The 15228-nt window shown below is 33.6% G+C and overlaps 1 protein-coding gene across 1 annotated transcript in view; it reads left to right on the top strand.

Annotated features, from left to right (window-relative positions):
- USH2A (usherin) overlaps positions 1–15228 on the top strand; it is a 1130853-nt gene that overhangs the window by 1025341 nt on the left and 90284 nt on the right. The gene's annotated exons all lie outside the window — the stretch shown is intronic.

Below are 15228 nucleotides of genomic sequence, written 5' to 3'. Positions count from 1 at the left end.
TGCCATGAGCTCTCCCATTCTTATGTCCTTGTGAATCTACTTAAGATAAAATAGCAGTGACCTTTGGCAACCAACAGTTGCTAATAGTTAATGAATTTAGAATTCTTACTTTAAGGCAGAGAAAATACTTCCTTTCCTTATTCTCTATCTAGAAATCTCTTATTTACACTTCTGAAAAAAAATTCTGCTTTTTAAAAAGCTCATTTTTGGGGGGGTGGCTAGGTGGTGTAGTGGATAAAGCACCGGCCCTGGAGTCAGGAGTACCTGGGTTCAAATCCGGTCTCAGACATTTAATAATTACCTAGCTGTGTGGCCTTGGGCAAGCCACTTAACCCCTTTTTTGCCTTGCAAAAAAAAATAAATAAAAACAAAAGCTCATTTTTCCCAGAAATGCAGAGCTTAAAATGTGGCTTTATAGAACAGAATCCTTACATTTTAAAATTCCATGTATTTGCATCAGTGACAACTTAGAGACGGGCATCTCTATTAATTTCTGTACAAGATCACATGGCAAAATGGACACAGTAAGAAGATTTTAGAGCTGTAGAATTTTACTTTAAATTAGCCCTGACATTGAAAATTAATAATTATAAAACAATCATATATTTTTCAGATATACAGAAGCATAAGATTTTAATTAAACCCTTCATCAGAATTGTGAAATTCTAACAAGAAAATATAAATTCTATTTGTTTCTAAAAAGGTCATATGAATGTTGTAATTCTCTTCAATTATTTTGAAAGTATCCATTATGGTTTCCAAAAAAATGTTCAATTAGTGCTGCTTTGAAAACCAAATATTTTCTTCATTTAAAAAAAAATCATCAACAAATGTTAGACTTTTAAAATTTGAGATTCAAATGAGCCCTTTCATTTGGGCCACTGAGATGACCATACTTCTTAAAAGTAAGACTTATGATTCTTCTATATATAGTGTTTTAAGGTTTGTGATGTAAGTATAAATCCAGTAAGGTAAAATAATGCAAGTATTATCAACCCTAAATTACACCAAGGGAAACTGAGGCTCAGAAAGAAAAATTCATTTGTATATCAAGTCCCATGGATAGTTAGCACTGGAGCCAGGACAAGCCAATGCCTTCTAACTCCAGGTTCATGGTCTTTCTGCTGAGCCGTACCAATGCCCTTTTACTGCTCCTCTGTTTCCATGAGGAGAGTTACCTCCAGTGGAGTTATCAATGTATCATTCTGCTATTAAGACAATGAAGCCATCTGTATACTAAATGTAGGTGCAGTTAAAATGCACCTAAGCAAAGCCTTTGAAAATCTTTGCTCCTTCTTGTCCAAGAATGATTGCAAGTATAGAAGTGGCCATAGTTCACTGTAGTTTTCTTTTTACTGCTGTATTATTGCACCCAGTTGGGGGATACATCTGAGCATTTCATGTGTCCTACTTTTAAAATGCCCAGATGGTAGCTACGTGCTCTGGTTTGAATTGGGCAGCCCTAATCTTTCATGCTCTGCAGCCTGCCTAGTTATCAGAGAGACATGAGACAAGGAAGATTCTTCCATTTTTCAGACCCCCTTCATCTGCTTCTAGTCACCTACAGTGAATGATGCACTTGCACAATTGTTAAAATGACAGTCACCATGATAACTGAATGTAGCTTCCCTAGACATAGGAGTTCCCTGTTGGCTGAAGTAGATCCCTGCTTCCCGAAATGATAAGAAGGCTCAGTACCTTTTTCAGTATGACTGATGACTTGCAATCCCATAAGGAGCACAAGAGCAAAGGATGTGCTTAATGTTATGCAATGACTAAAAAATCTTTTTTGAATTGGTCACTTTTATGGGTGTCTTTAAGCTTAGCAGAATTGTAATCAACATTTTCATCTTGGAAAAAAGTCAGAAGGACCAGTGAGGAAAATATAATAATGACCAGTTATAATAGCCCAAGTATATAATACAAATCCAGCATGTGTTTGTGACATGAACATTTTATAGGACTTCGTTTCTGAGTATATTCTTCAAAGTGACATCTGGACAATGTTCAGTGACATCATTTTTACCAATAACAATCTATTTCTCAAGGGGAAACAATCACGAGAATGAACTAAAACTTTCTCTTAAAACATTTATCATCTAAAAATTATTACTAGATCTTGGCAATATCAAGACATCCAAGTGAGTCATTTTGTGCTTATTTTAGATTCTTATTAACTATGAAGTAGCAAATCTGATTCCATTACATTAGTCTCTATAGGAAGATGACTTTGTCCTATTTTCTTTCTTTCAGTTACATCAGTTTCATTTAAAGAATATGTGATTGTTGGCAATAGGCTATGGAAAAATAATACTTCTAAAATACAAGTTAATAATGAAGTATGCCACAGTGATCATTTTGTAAATATGGAAAATGTATATATTTCCCCCTCTGACTTTAGATATTTGGGGGTTATGTTTAGAGCAAAATGCTTTATCCACTTCATACATAAACTCAAAATTACTAAATCTTGATGACTGTCTGTTTCATATCATCACTCTGTGTATCTACACATGCACACATACTCACTCCACCATAAGAGAAATTATTTTAATTATATTAATGGTCAATTATTAAATTAGGATCAGACATTTTCTCCTTTGTTTCTTCATTGAGGCCCAACTCCTGTGGAAGGTAAGCCTCTGAAAGGAGGCTATTTGAGATTTCCCCTAATCCTCAGGGGGCATGCTCTTGACCTTGGTCCAGACTCACCAAACTAGTAGATCTTACTTCTGCTTAGAGTATAAATATAATTCAGGTTGGAAAAGTTCTTGCTCCAAGGAGAAGAATCCTTGTCCTTGTACCCCTCCAGTAGAATTTGGAATCACCCAGTTTAAGAAGGAGAAAAACAACCAGAGTGATCTGAATGAAGATGGATTCTCCTGTCTAAATTGCTGAAAATGACTGAGTCAAGTCATATTCTCAGTAGAAGGAGATGAGAACCACCTCCTCATTGTCAGGGACATTCCTTTTTTTGCAAAAATAACTTAACCTCTCCACCTTTCCAAGAGAAATCACTGATCAGCAATTTATTGATTTGCTAGTCTAATTTATAATTGATTATTAATTACCTATAAATTGTCTCTCAGGGTTTTTCAATTATTACAGTCATCACTGTCATCAACATCATCATCATCATCATCATCATCATCATCTACAACAAATTCCCAGAACCAACTGAATGTATAGAATTGGTTCAAGATGGTTCAAATTGATCAGTGCAATTTTTCTTCACAATAATGACCAAGTTATTAGAATAATTATTTTTAGTTATACATGATATCTTGTCTATAGGTAACTTTGACTTTTTTTTTACAAAACTTAATTATCACAAAAGTTCTACCTCTATATCTGTACATTGACAAAATCTTTGGAAGTTAAGAAATAGGAAAAACCTCTATATACATTCCACTTATTAGCTATGTGGCACTGGGCTAGTCAGTTAACTTTTCCATGACTCAGTTTTCTTATCTATAAATTGAGGACAATAATAAAACTTACTTTACAAGGTTGTTGGGAAGGTCGATGGGATATATTTCAAAAGTGTTTTATAACAGTAAAATCTTTATGTAATGTTAGCAGTCAGTATTTAGCAAACACTGATTAGAACATCAAGGGTGAAGTTTTGGGATCCCAGTGACTTAACGGATGCCAGGTACTTTCACTAAAAGATTTTCTGATTTAATACAATGAGAAAGCTACTGTTTTTCTTCCATAGGTGCTAGGAAGAATTACTCATAAATTATAGGAAATGATTTTTTATGAAATGAAAATTCAGGTTTTTCTTTCTCATTTTTCCTTAACTCAGCAGCATCTATTTATAAACAAGTGTAGAATAACTAATAATATTTAAGTAGCAAGTTTAATCTATTACTTTCAGTTTTCCTCTCCTCTATCCAACTATTGATTTCTATATTTCTAATTATATGTTCTTTTATGAAGAGCAAAGATAGAAATTACCTTGTGCCTGCCCAACCTTCAATGGGTTTAAAGATCACATTGAATTTACTTTTTGATATTTAGTATCCATTTATTGGCACACATTTCCACATCTCCATGAGAAAAGTTACTTTTTTCATTTTGTCATTATATCCTAATTAATATTTAGTAATATGGGGCTAGGTGGAGCAGTGGATAGAGTACCGGCCCTGGAATCAGGAAGACCTGAGTTCAAATCCAGTCTTAGACACTTAATAATTACCTTGCTGTGTGACATTGGGCAAGTCACTTAACCCCATTGCCTTGCAAAAAAATTAGTAATAATAAACATTTACATAGAATTTTAAGTTTTGCTAAGTACTTCACAATATCATTTCACATATTATTTTTATCTTCACAACAACCATGAGGGATAGATAGTATTGTTCCCATTTTACAGACAAAGAAGGCAGAGGTTGTGACTTGCCTGGGGTCTCTCAGCTGGTGTGCCTGAAACAAGATTCAAGCAGCAATGTTCCTGATTTCAGCAAGATCAAGCCCTCAATACATTACTCTTCCTAGCTGCCTAAGTAGAGGGCTTGGGACATTGGTAGTTGCTAAATAAATGCTTTGAATGGAATAGAATGGAAAAGGATATCATGTTAGTCAATACTTCAACTGTGCTTCCAAAGTGCAGACTTCCATGCCCCAGAAAAACCAAATTCTATCTTGATGGGACTGAAAACTTTCTATCCCAGAGAAGCTGCCTGCAAAATAAGCACTGAATGAAAAAATTACATTATATGCACATGTTGTGCCTCAATTATTCCCCATATAGAATCTACCATATCAATGGCCAAAGAAAAAACTCTAACTTAAATATTTAGCTCTTGAAGAATAATTTAAAAATTTGTGTATCATGCTTCTGTTAGTCTTCTTTTTGCAGAGCTTATATTTTAAATGAGAGCATCTGTCTCTACAAGAGTAGCACAGGGAAATGTTTTGAATAGCATGCTTGAATTTCATAAATACTAAATTTCACACCATACTTCTATCTCCTTTCTTCATGCTTTTCCCTTTTTCTGGAATGCTTTAATTTTTTTACTCCATTTACCTCATTGTTATCATTTTTTTTTCAAGACAGCAAGTGTTTATTATGTATTCTATATGTCCAAGACTGTAGGAAGTAGGTGATAAAGGGGCACTAAAAAGTATGGAGTAGAAGCAAACATTGCAACTCTACTTGAGTAACTTAATATCTAATTGGAGATACAATCCATGCATAAAATATGGAATGATGACAATATAATCAGTGTTTCATATTTGTGGTACAGACTACAGTATGGAAATTCCAAGTAACAAAAAGTCATTGTGGACTGGGATTGTAAATTGTTATTAAGGTGCCAGATTCAACAAACATTCCCTTCTACTAATGATTGGCAACCAAGAAGAAACTTGATTTGTTCATTCCCTGTCACTCAACTGCTCAAACACTTTGTTGTCCCCATTACTTCAGCCTGGCATTTAATACTTTTAAATACTTCATTCTCTGGAATATCCTGTGTGCCTGGCTGTACTATGAGCTATTTCCCAAGTTTGACCAGCTCCAATTATCACTTCTGTTCATTTTTTTTAAATTATCCCCTATGGCTGATGAATTCTTCCCTGATCCTCGCAGTTGTCAACACTCTCTTTTCTTTCAAATTACAAGACTCTTGGTGTAGAAAGGGACCTCATAGACTATGTAGTTCAACCCATCCGTGAACAAAAATCTCCTAAACGACATACACAACAAGTGGTCATTAAACTTTTACTTGAAATCCTTCAGTGAGGGGGAACTAAACACCTCCAGGGTCCATTCTATTTCTGAATAGTTTAACTAGGAGGTTGGTTTTTTATTTGTTTGAGGTTTTTTTTAATAGCTAAAATCTGTTATGTGTTGATTTCTACCCATTACATATATTTAATAATAAATTTAACATCAATGGCTAACATTTATATGGTATTTTGAGATTTGCAAAGTTCTTTACAATCCTATCTCATTTTATCCTCAACAATCCTGGAAGATTTTTACTATTATTATCTCAATTTTACAAATATAGAAACTGAGGCAAAAGTTGATCCCTTGCCACAGGTCAACAAAGCAAGTAAATTTCTTAGCTGAAGTTGAACTCAGGTCTTTCTGACTTCAGATCTATTGTTCTATCCACCTAGATTAAAGTTCTACCCTGTATATCTAAGAATAACAAGTTTTCTTCCTCTACTATATTTAAATGAAGCTATCTTTTTTTTATATGTTAACCACCCCCAATTCCTTCAATCTATCCTTACAGATCTTGATGTTAAGCTGCTTTTCACCTTTTTCTCTCATCTTTAGATTGAATGTGATCATTATAAACTGTGGACCTCCCATTTTCTCCTAAACCATCTGCAATATGCATAATTAGAATGACTTCTACCCCGTTCTATCAGAGAGGAGAAAATTTCCTTTGTACTAGGACAAGCAGCATGGTGTTGTGGAAAAAGCAATTGGTTTAAGAGTTTGAATGTGGGCAGCTAGGTGGCACGGTGGCCCTGGAGTCAGGACTACCTGAGTTCAAATCCAGTCTTAGACACTTAATAATTCCCTAGCTGTGTGGCCTTGGGCAAGCCACTTAACTCCATTGCCTTGCCAAAAAAAAAAAACCAACTAAAAAAAGAGTTTGAAATTACAGATCTTAGCTCCAGAACTGTTACTACTTCTCTACCATCCCAATCCTTGTTACAGTTTCATATATGTATGTATGTATGTATGTATGTATGTAAGTATATATATATATATATATATATATATATATATTAGGATCATAACAAATGTTTATTGAATTAAATTATACTTTAAATATTTAAATGTGAAATATTTGAGCCAAAAGCCAAACAAAGCATACTGTTCTTGAATTTGTCACTTATGTAATTGAAATTAACTAGAGAATGTTTGGGACAAAATCAATAAATCAATTTTTTAAAGCACTTACTACATTCCAGACACTGTTCTAGGTGAGACCTAGGTTCTAGATACAAAGTATAAAACAACACCTACATACAAAAAGCTTACATTCCAATGGGAGAGAAAACAAATATAGATATGTGTGTATATATATATAATATAATATATATAATATATATATACATATATATATTTGGAATTTGTAAATTCACCTGGAAAATGGTGACACATAGATTCTCCCAGCACTAAGAAATGAAGAGGACTTGTACACATACTAACATTAGGGTATATTTATCTGCTCCATTCAATTAAAAGAATTTGGCAAAATCATTATTGTCTTTTGTTTGTTGTTGTTCAGACCTTTTAGTCATATCCAATTCTTTGTGACCCCTATTTGGGGTTTCCTTGGCAAAGATACTGGAGTGTTGCCATTTCCGTCTTCAGCTCATTTTACAGTTCAGGAAACTAAGACAAATTGGATTAAGTGATTTGTCCAAGGTAGTAAGTTGTCCAGCTAGTAAATTTCTGAGACCAGTTTTGAACTCAGGGAGATGAGTCTTCCTGATTCCAAGACTACCACTCTATCTACTGTACCAGCTAGCTTCCCAAAAATCATTATTAAAATGCAATCAGAGTGCTCATTTCACAACATATAAATTAATTATTGAAGGGGTCTGTTGTGTTCTCACAAAAAACCTCTTTCTCTTTTAAAATTTACTCTTTCTCTTCTTCCTTCTTTTTTTCTTTCTCCTTTTTTCTTCAACAAAAAAAAAGAGATGATGTCTATTGTCTAGTTATTTCTCCAAACCAATTATTCTGTCACAATGATTAGCATTGATTATACCTGATCTTTATTTTAGCTTAGTGGAAAAGAACCATAACTTGAAGATGTTAGAGGAAATTTTAATTTATATTTTTATCATTATTTTTAATGAAGTTGCCTTAGCCTTAATACTTATTTTAAGAGTAATGACTAAACCATAACCATTTCTTTTTGTTTACTCATTTAAAATGCAAATAAAAACAGATAATAAATAGATAATAATCTGAAACTAGAGGATTTATAAATTAATATGCTTGAGTCAATAGCTGTTCCATGTAGGAGCCCTCAGTGCTGAACCTGGATAATTTGTTTTGCACTAAGCCGCTTGACTCAATGCTTTATTTTAATTCCAATATTAACTGAAAAATCCAAGGAAAAGAGAAAATCTGAAATAATCCTATTATATTAATGTTTTTTTAGGCAATAATTCAATATCATATACCATGTTGGCTTTCTGTGTCTCCCAATCTCTAAATAGAGCTATCCACATCGTTCAAAGTTATTGGTAAATTAACTCTTACCTTAATTTATTTAAGGAGCAAGTGAACTACTCCAGTGAAATCAGAAAACTCCACAGTAGTTTCTCTAAGAAATATTCTTTTGGGGTAACCCAACTCTCACCTGCCTTTCCTAGAACATGTTTCCTAGAACTGGTTTTTTTAGTCCCAAAGTAAGCTTCAGAAAACATCAAGATATTACTCAGATTTTTAATATACAATTTAGAGTTCAGACTGTGGTAAACAATTGGTAAAAAGCTCTTTACAAGTGTTTTAGGAACAATCAGATATTGTTTTATATCAAGAAATGGAAAAAACTTCTCCTAAAGGAAGTTTCTTAAAGAAAAAAATAATTTTGAAGACTAATGGGAGTTTACTAAGATTAATCTTCAAAGAAAGGAAGTCATGAAGTCTTGAATTCATTCTTGTCTGTTTCTCTGTATATCACCAATATGCTCTTAAATATATAACCTTTTTTTCATTCTCATAAATATTTTGGGCTCTTTGGTCTGGTTTTTTTTTCATTTCTAATATTATTTGAGCTTCCAAAAACTAGATTCACTGCTATCATGGCAGTAGATTATGTTTCAGGTTTCCCCTTGTCTCTATTACACTTACCTTAAAATTAAGTCCAATTCCCTCATTCTCTGGACATTTAGCAATAAGGATATATTTGAAGTAGTTTCCATTTTGCCAATATATAGCCCTTTAGTTCTAATCAACTATCTGGTATGCATGATCACAAAAGGAACTCATTTCATTGCGCCACCTAGTTACCTTTCAATATTATATTACTATTGTACAAACTTAACATTTCTTATTTAATTCAACTTATATTTTGTTAACTCTCTTGCAACCATATAGACCAAAGATCTATGTATATTGGATGAACCCACAGATTTGTGTGACTAACCAATCCTTTCTGAAAAAGCCATTCTCACATGGTTTGTCTCCAACATGATTTTGCCACCACTAACTCTTCATTTATTGTTACAAAATCCTGTTGTAGCAAGGTGGTTATAACCTAATGTTTATCTACATATTCACAAGAGTTTCTAAGGAATCACTGATAAAATCCTTTCCTTGTCCCCAGCATGCTCACACTCTTTTTATTTTTTTTTAGATTTTTGAAAGACAAATGGGGTTAAGTGACTTGCCCAAGGCCATACAGCTAGGTAATTATTAAGTGTCTGAGGCCAGATTTGAACCCAGGTACTCCTGACTCCAGGGCCGGTGCTTTATCCACTGTACCACCTAGCCGCCCCTCTGACTCTCTTTTTAAACCATCTTATGATGATTGGCACACATATATCTCTGGGTTCTAGGGAAATGTCCCACTGCATACATGCAGATTACACAAACACACACACACATACTCACTTTGCTTTTGTGTTGAAATTTACAGATTCTCACAGAATGAGCAAGGATGAGTAGGTTATGATCTGAATCACATAGCATCTTTCCTCCAAATTCTGCCATTTTCTGAACTATGTTATTTTTGGCTGTAGTATCACCCACCATGTAATTACCCAGATTTGAAGCCCAGGTGTGAACTTTAACTCTTCACCCACTATACCCAATCATTTGCCAAATATTGTTTCTGCCTCCACAGAATCTCTTGGGTTCATCCCTTCCTCTCTACTCAGATGACCACTACCCTAGATTAGAACCTCATTAGGTCCTATCTAAACCATCTCAATAGCTTACTAATTGGTCTCCTATGTTTCCCTTTTCAATTCCACCTTCCACACAACTATCAAAGGGATTCTCTTAAAGCAAAGACCCTGTTAATATCGTTCTCCTTTTTGTCATCCCTCCCAAATAATATCCTAACTTTCCATTATAATTAAATATCTCCAAAGCTTGGAATGCTCTCCTTCTTCACCATTACCTCTTGGTTTCCCTGACTTCCTTCAAGATGCAATTTAAGTCTGAGAACTCCCATAGCTAGTGATTTCCCTTTGAGATGACCTTCAATTTGCCTAATATATGCCATTTAACTTACTTAATTTCATGGCATAGAATTATAAACAAAGTCGATATCCTTGATTAGGGAATAGCTAAAAAAAATAAAACAATACATGAAAGTGATAGGCTAGTACTACTGTCTAAGAAATAGTGAATATAGAGAATTCATGGAAGCATGAAAAGTTTTGTATGACCTGATACATAGAGAAGTAGCAGAACCAAAAATATGTTTGTGTGTGTATGTGTGTGTGTCTATGCTGTGTATGTCTATGACAGCATAGACAAAAAGAAAAACAACAAAATGAAAGTGAATGTCATGAAATTATTATGACCAATCTTAGCCCAAAAGAAGAGAGATCTGCAAAAAAACCTATTTTTCCAGAATTAGATGACTATGGATATTGAACCCAGAATACACATCAGATTAATCCATTATGTGTTTGGTTTTACTGAATTGCTTTTTTCTTCTTTCTTTTCCATTTTTTCAATATTATAATAAATGGTTCTCTTGGTATTAGGAAGGTGAAGGATATAAAAGGAAATGAATGTGATCTAAAAACATATCAATAATTTTAAAAAATATCATCTTTAACTTAAGACAAACAGAATAAATTTATTTTTAAAAAAAATATCTAGGGGCGGTTAGGTGGCGTAGTGGATAAAGCACCGGCCTTGGAGTCAGGAGTACCTGGGTTCAAATCCGGTCTCAGACACTTAATAATTACCTAGCTGTGTGGCCTTGGGCAAGCCACTTAACCCCATTTGCCTTGAAAAAAACAAAAAAATATCTAGGGGCAGCTAGGTGGCACAGTAGATAGAGAAGTAGCCTTATTGTCAGGAGGACCTGAGTTCTAATCCAGCCTCAACCATTTGATACTTACTAGCTGTGTGACTTTGGGCAAGTCATTTAACCCAATTTCCCCATCAAAAAACAAAATCTCCTAAAAAATATCTATCAGTAGCAAACTAGTGATTATCATCTCAGAAAAGTCCTATAATTTGAGATCTTTGCATAGATCTTTGTCTGCCAAATCATTTAAGCACTTTGTAAGAAAATAACCATTATACCTCTATAGAGTTACTATGTATAATATTTTGAAGGCAAAGTCAATAAATCAATAAACATTTATTAAATGACTACTATGTATCAGGCATTGTACTAAGTACCAGGGATACAAATAGAGGTAAAAAAAATGTCCTTCTTTAAAAGGCTGCTATCAAATGGGGAAAAAAAGATTAGTGTAAGAATAACTAGTATTGAGCTTTCTGTCTTCGACCTCCTTGGGCTGTACTACTAAAAATGGGATCTCTAGAGCAAAGACTAATGACCATTGTAGTCATAGAATGAACATCTTTCCAAATTCTTAGCAGAATGGATGAATCAATTCACCTCACACAGAGTGGTTTTGCTTATTCGCTTTTTTAATTGTACCTGCCTTCTTTTTTAAATTCTCCATCATGAATTATTCATTCCCATCATTGCCAATTTGCTGGGATTGAAGTTATACCTAGGAGTTGTTTTAATTCATATTTCTTGTACTATTAATGATTTTGACATTCTTTCAAATGAAAGTTGTTTATATCCTTTTGCCCACTCAGCCTGAAATATATTCAGGAAAAAATGAGACAGAGTGTTTTGATTCTGGAATAGTATGGAAACTAGTATCTCTGGATTGATAGGGTTGGGAGTGGGACTGGTATAAGAAGAGTGGAAAGATTAAAGGTAGCACTTACATTATGAAGGGCTTTGCATGTCAAAAAGAAGATGTGGTATATGACCTTGGATGTGATAAGGAGCCAACAGAGATTACTATGTTGTATGGTATCAAGGCAAGAACACTGCTTTAGGAAGATTAATTTGATAACTGAGATGAAGAATCACTAGTTAGCGGAAAGAATTGTGTTAGACTAACTAATAAGCTTTTGCAAAAGTCCAAACTTTAAGTGATGAGACCCTGCAAAGAGATGACAGTTTTTGAAGAGAGAATGAGGCATAAATTATAGAACCTGTTAAAATGAACTAGAAAGGACTTGCCAAATGATTGGATATTGATAAGGATTAGTGAGAGTTGTTGAAGAGTTTAGGATGGTACTTAAGTGGTGAACCCAAAGTACTAGAAGAATGAAGATGCCCCCAATAGTAATATTTGTGAACTAGACTTCTGATTTCATTGGTATAGGAAATCTCGGGTACAGATTCACATCTGCTTTGTACTTTTCAATAATAAGGAACTGTCTAAAATACTGAGAAGTTCAATGGTTCATAAAAGACTACAAGGTCAGTATGTATTGAATGTGAAACTTAATTCCTTCTAAATGTTGCAATAAGGATCTGATTTAGGCACAGACACCATCAGTTTACTTAATTTAAATAACTTCTTTTCATGGAAAACATAAAGAACCTTTTTTCTTGAGAGTCATGAGAGAGATAAAGTAGAAGTTAAATGTCTTGGAGAGATTATTGAGCATGCTTAGATGTATAAATGGTTATGTTTAGGTAATTATATGTTGAATGGGAGCCACTTTTTTGCTGGAGGGGTATTCAAAAGGTCTGGTTAAATTCTTACGTCTTGAAGCAGCTAGGTAGTGTACTGGATAGAGTACTGACCCCAGAGTTAGGAGGACCTGAGTTCAAATTTGACCTTAGATACCAAATAATTACTTAGCTGTGTGACCTTGGACAAGTCATTTAGCCTCATTGCCTTGCCAAAAATAAATAAATTCCTCCATCTCTCACTTTGTTCTTTTTGGCTATTCTCTTCTTAGTGGGCTCTGTCACCCAACACAGAGCCTGGTCAAAGATAATGATATAAGAGGAGAGTGTCTATGGACTTTTGTGAAAAACCATGCTGATTCAAAGAATGGACTTTTGTCCTTGGATTTGGTATTTGTTCATCTGTTTTCATTCTAGTAGAAAGAATTGGAATATTGGTCTTTGAAAGTTTCAGTTTCCCAAAAAACAATGTGTTATAGAGCTAGGAGAAACATAAAAAAATTCATCTGGAAGAACAAAAGGTCAAGAATATCAATGAAATTAATGAAAAAAATTACAAAGGAAAGTGGCCTACCTATATTAGCTCTAAACTATATTATAAAGTAACAATCATCAAAAATATTTGGCAGTGGCTAAGAAATTGTGTAGTGAATCGGTAGAATAGGTTAGAGTTACAAGACATAGTAGTAAACAAATAAAGTAATTTACTATTTGAATATAAACCTGTTGGGATTATTGCTGTGAGAACCAAGTTCAGTTTCATCCATGACTCAGAGAGCAAATGAATGTAAAGAAGAGTATTCCCCTGAGATAATAAGTAAATTTTACCTATTTTTGTTCTTGATATAGCTATGAGGTTAATATCCTTTGTAAAAGTTTACCAAAAATTAGGTGATTAAGTAGAATTATTATACTATTAACTAGCCTGCTAATGTCAAAGGAGGGGAAGAACACAAAACCAGTAGGTATCTGAGCGACTGATGATAAAGAAGACACCTTAAACACCAAGAAATCAGAGGACAGATGTAATCAGGTTGGCTCCAAGAGAGAGATATGAATGTATTCACAACAATTTGAAAACTTTTTACTACAGTTAAACTCATTGCTTTTTTAAAAATAATCTCCTTCATATTAATGGTTTTCAAATGTGTCATAGATACTTTTGGCAGTCTGATGAAATTTATAGAGCTCTTCTCAACACCTTATACACATATGCATATACATAGATTGAACACATATGAATATTTTGAGAAGATATACATAAGCTTTACAAAACTTCACCAGTTGAGCAAAGAAATACATTTTTTAAATTTGTATTAGTTTCTAACTGGAATTTAACCTTACCTTTCACTGTGAGATATCAGTATCTATGGGGAGATATTGATAAATATAGCCATAAATATGGCTGTATATATATATAAATATTGATATCTATTTTTTATGTTATCTGTGTAAGTTCCCTGTGACTTGAACATGAGACAAAGTTATTGTTTTAATAATGAGTGCAAAATACTCTTTAAAAAGAAATTCATGATATAAATAACATTTTAAGTGGATATTTGGAAATGTTTCCAATAATATGAGATTTTGCTCTAGAAACTGAAGTGTCACCTATTTTTTAAAAATCTAATAGTAAGGGGTGGCTAGGTGGTGCAGTGGATAGAGCACCAACCCTGAAGTCAGGAGGATTTTAGTCCAAATCTGACCTCAGACACTAAATAATTACCTAGCTGTGTGACCTTGGGCAAGCCTCTTAACCCCAATGCCTTGCAAAAACCTAAAAAAAAAAATCTTTGCACACTTTGAAAACATAACCAGGAGTTTCTTGCCTGTTAAAAAATCTTACAGATGGAGAGTTACAGTGGATTTTTAATTGATTTTCTAATAACATAACAATGCAACATTTTCATATGAGTTTGTAAAAATAACTGACATTCAATAAAAGTCTTGCTCACAAGAGAAGATAGTTTTTAAGGTGAGCCTTGGATGTGAATAGAGATTCTAAGATGTAGGAATAAGGAAGCAGAACCTTCTAGCCATGATGAAAGGTATGGAGGGGAACTGGAATAGTATTTATGGAGAAGATCAAAAAGCCCAATTATGATGAAATATCTTTCTTAATATGTGTAATGTCAGGTTTTCTTCAATTTCCAAATATTTTATCTAATCATATATTTAATCTGCAGAAAATAATGAAAGCTTTTCAGAGGGAAAACTCCCCCCAAAAAAACTGACATGAGGGAAACAAATTTTATTAGACAAATTCCAATGAATCTCTTTGAAAAATGATAATGAATTTTAAAAATTAGTATCGTGATTTAGTAAGCAAGCCAATGGCACACATCTTCCCATTTACATATATTTGTGAGGTCTACATTTTTATCCAGAGAAACTGCCAATCATATGTGTGTATACATATAAATATGATATATATTATATACACATATATATGACAAAAAGGTCATACTAGAGATTCATACTCAAAAACTTTTACTAATTGAAAAGCATAGACAAAAAAGTTTGGCTACCATTGATTTATAAA

Source organism: Macrotis lagotis, chromosome 2 (assembly GCF_037893015.1).
Source record: "Macrotis lagotis isolate mMagLag1 chromosome 2, bilby.v1.9.chrom.fasta, whole genome shotgun sequence".
Taxonomy (NCBI): Eukaryota; Metazoa; Chordata; class Mammalia; order Peramelemorphia; family Peramelidae; genus Macrotis; species Macrotis lagotis.
The sequence above is the reverse complement of the archived record's forward strand: the minus strand, read 5'-3'. Positions and strand labels throughout refer to the sequence as shown.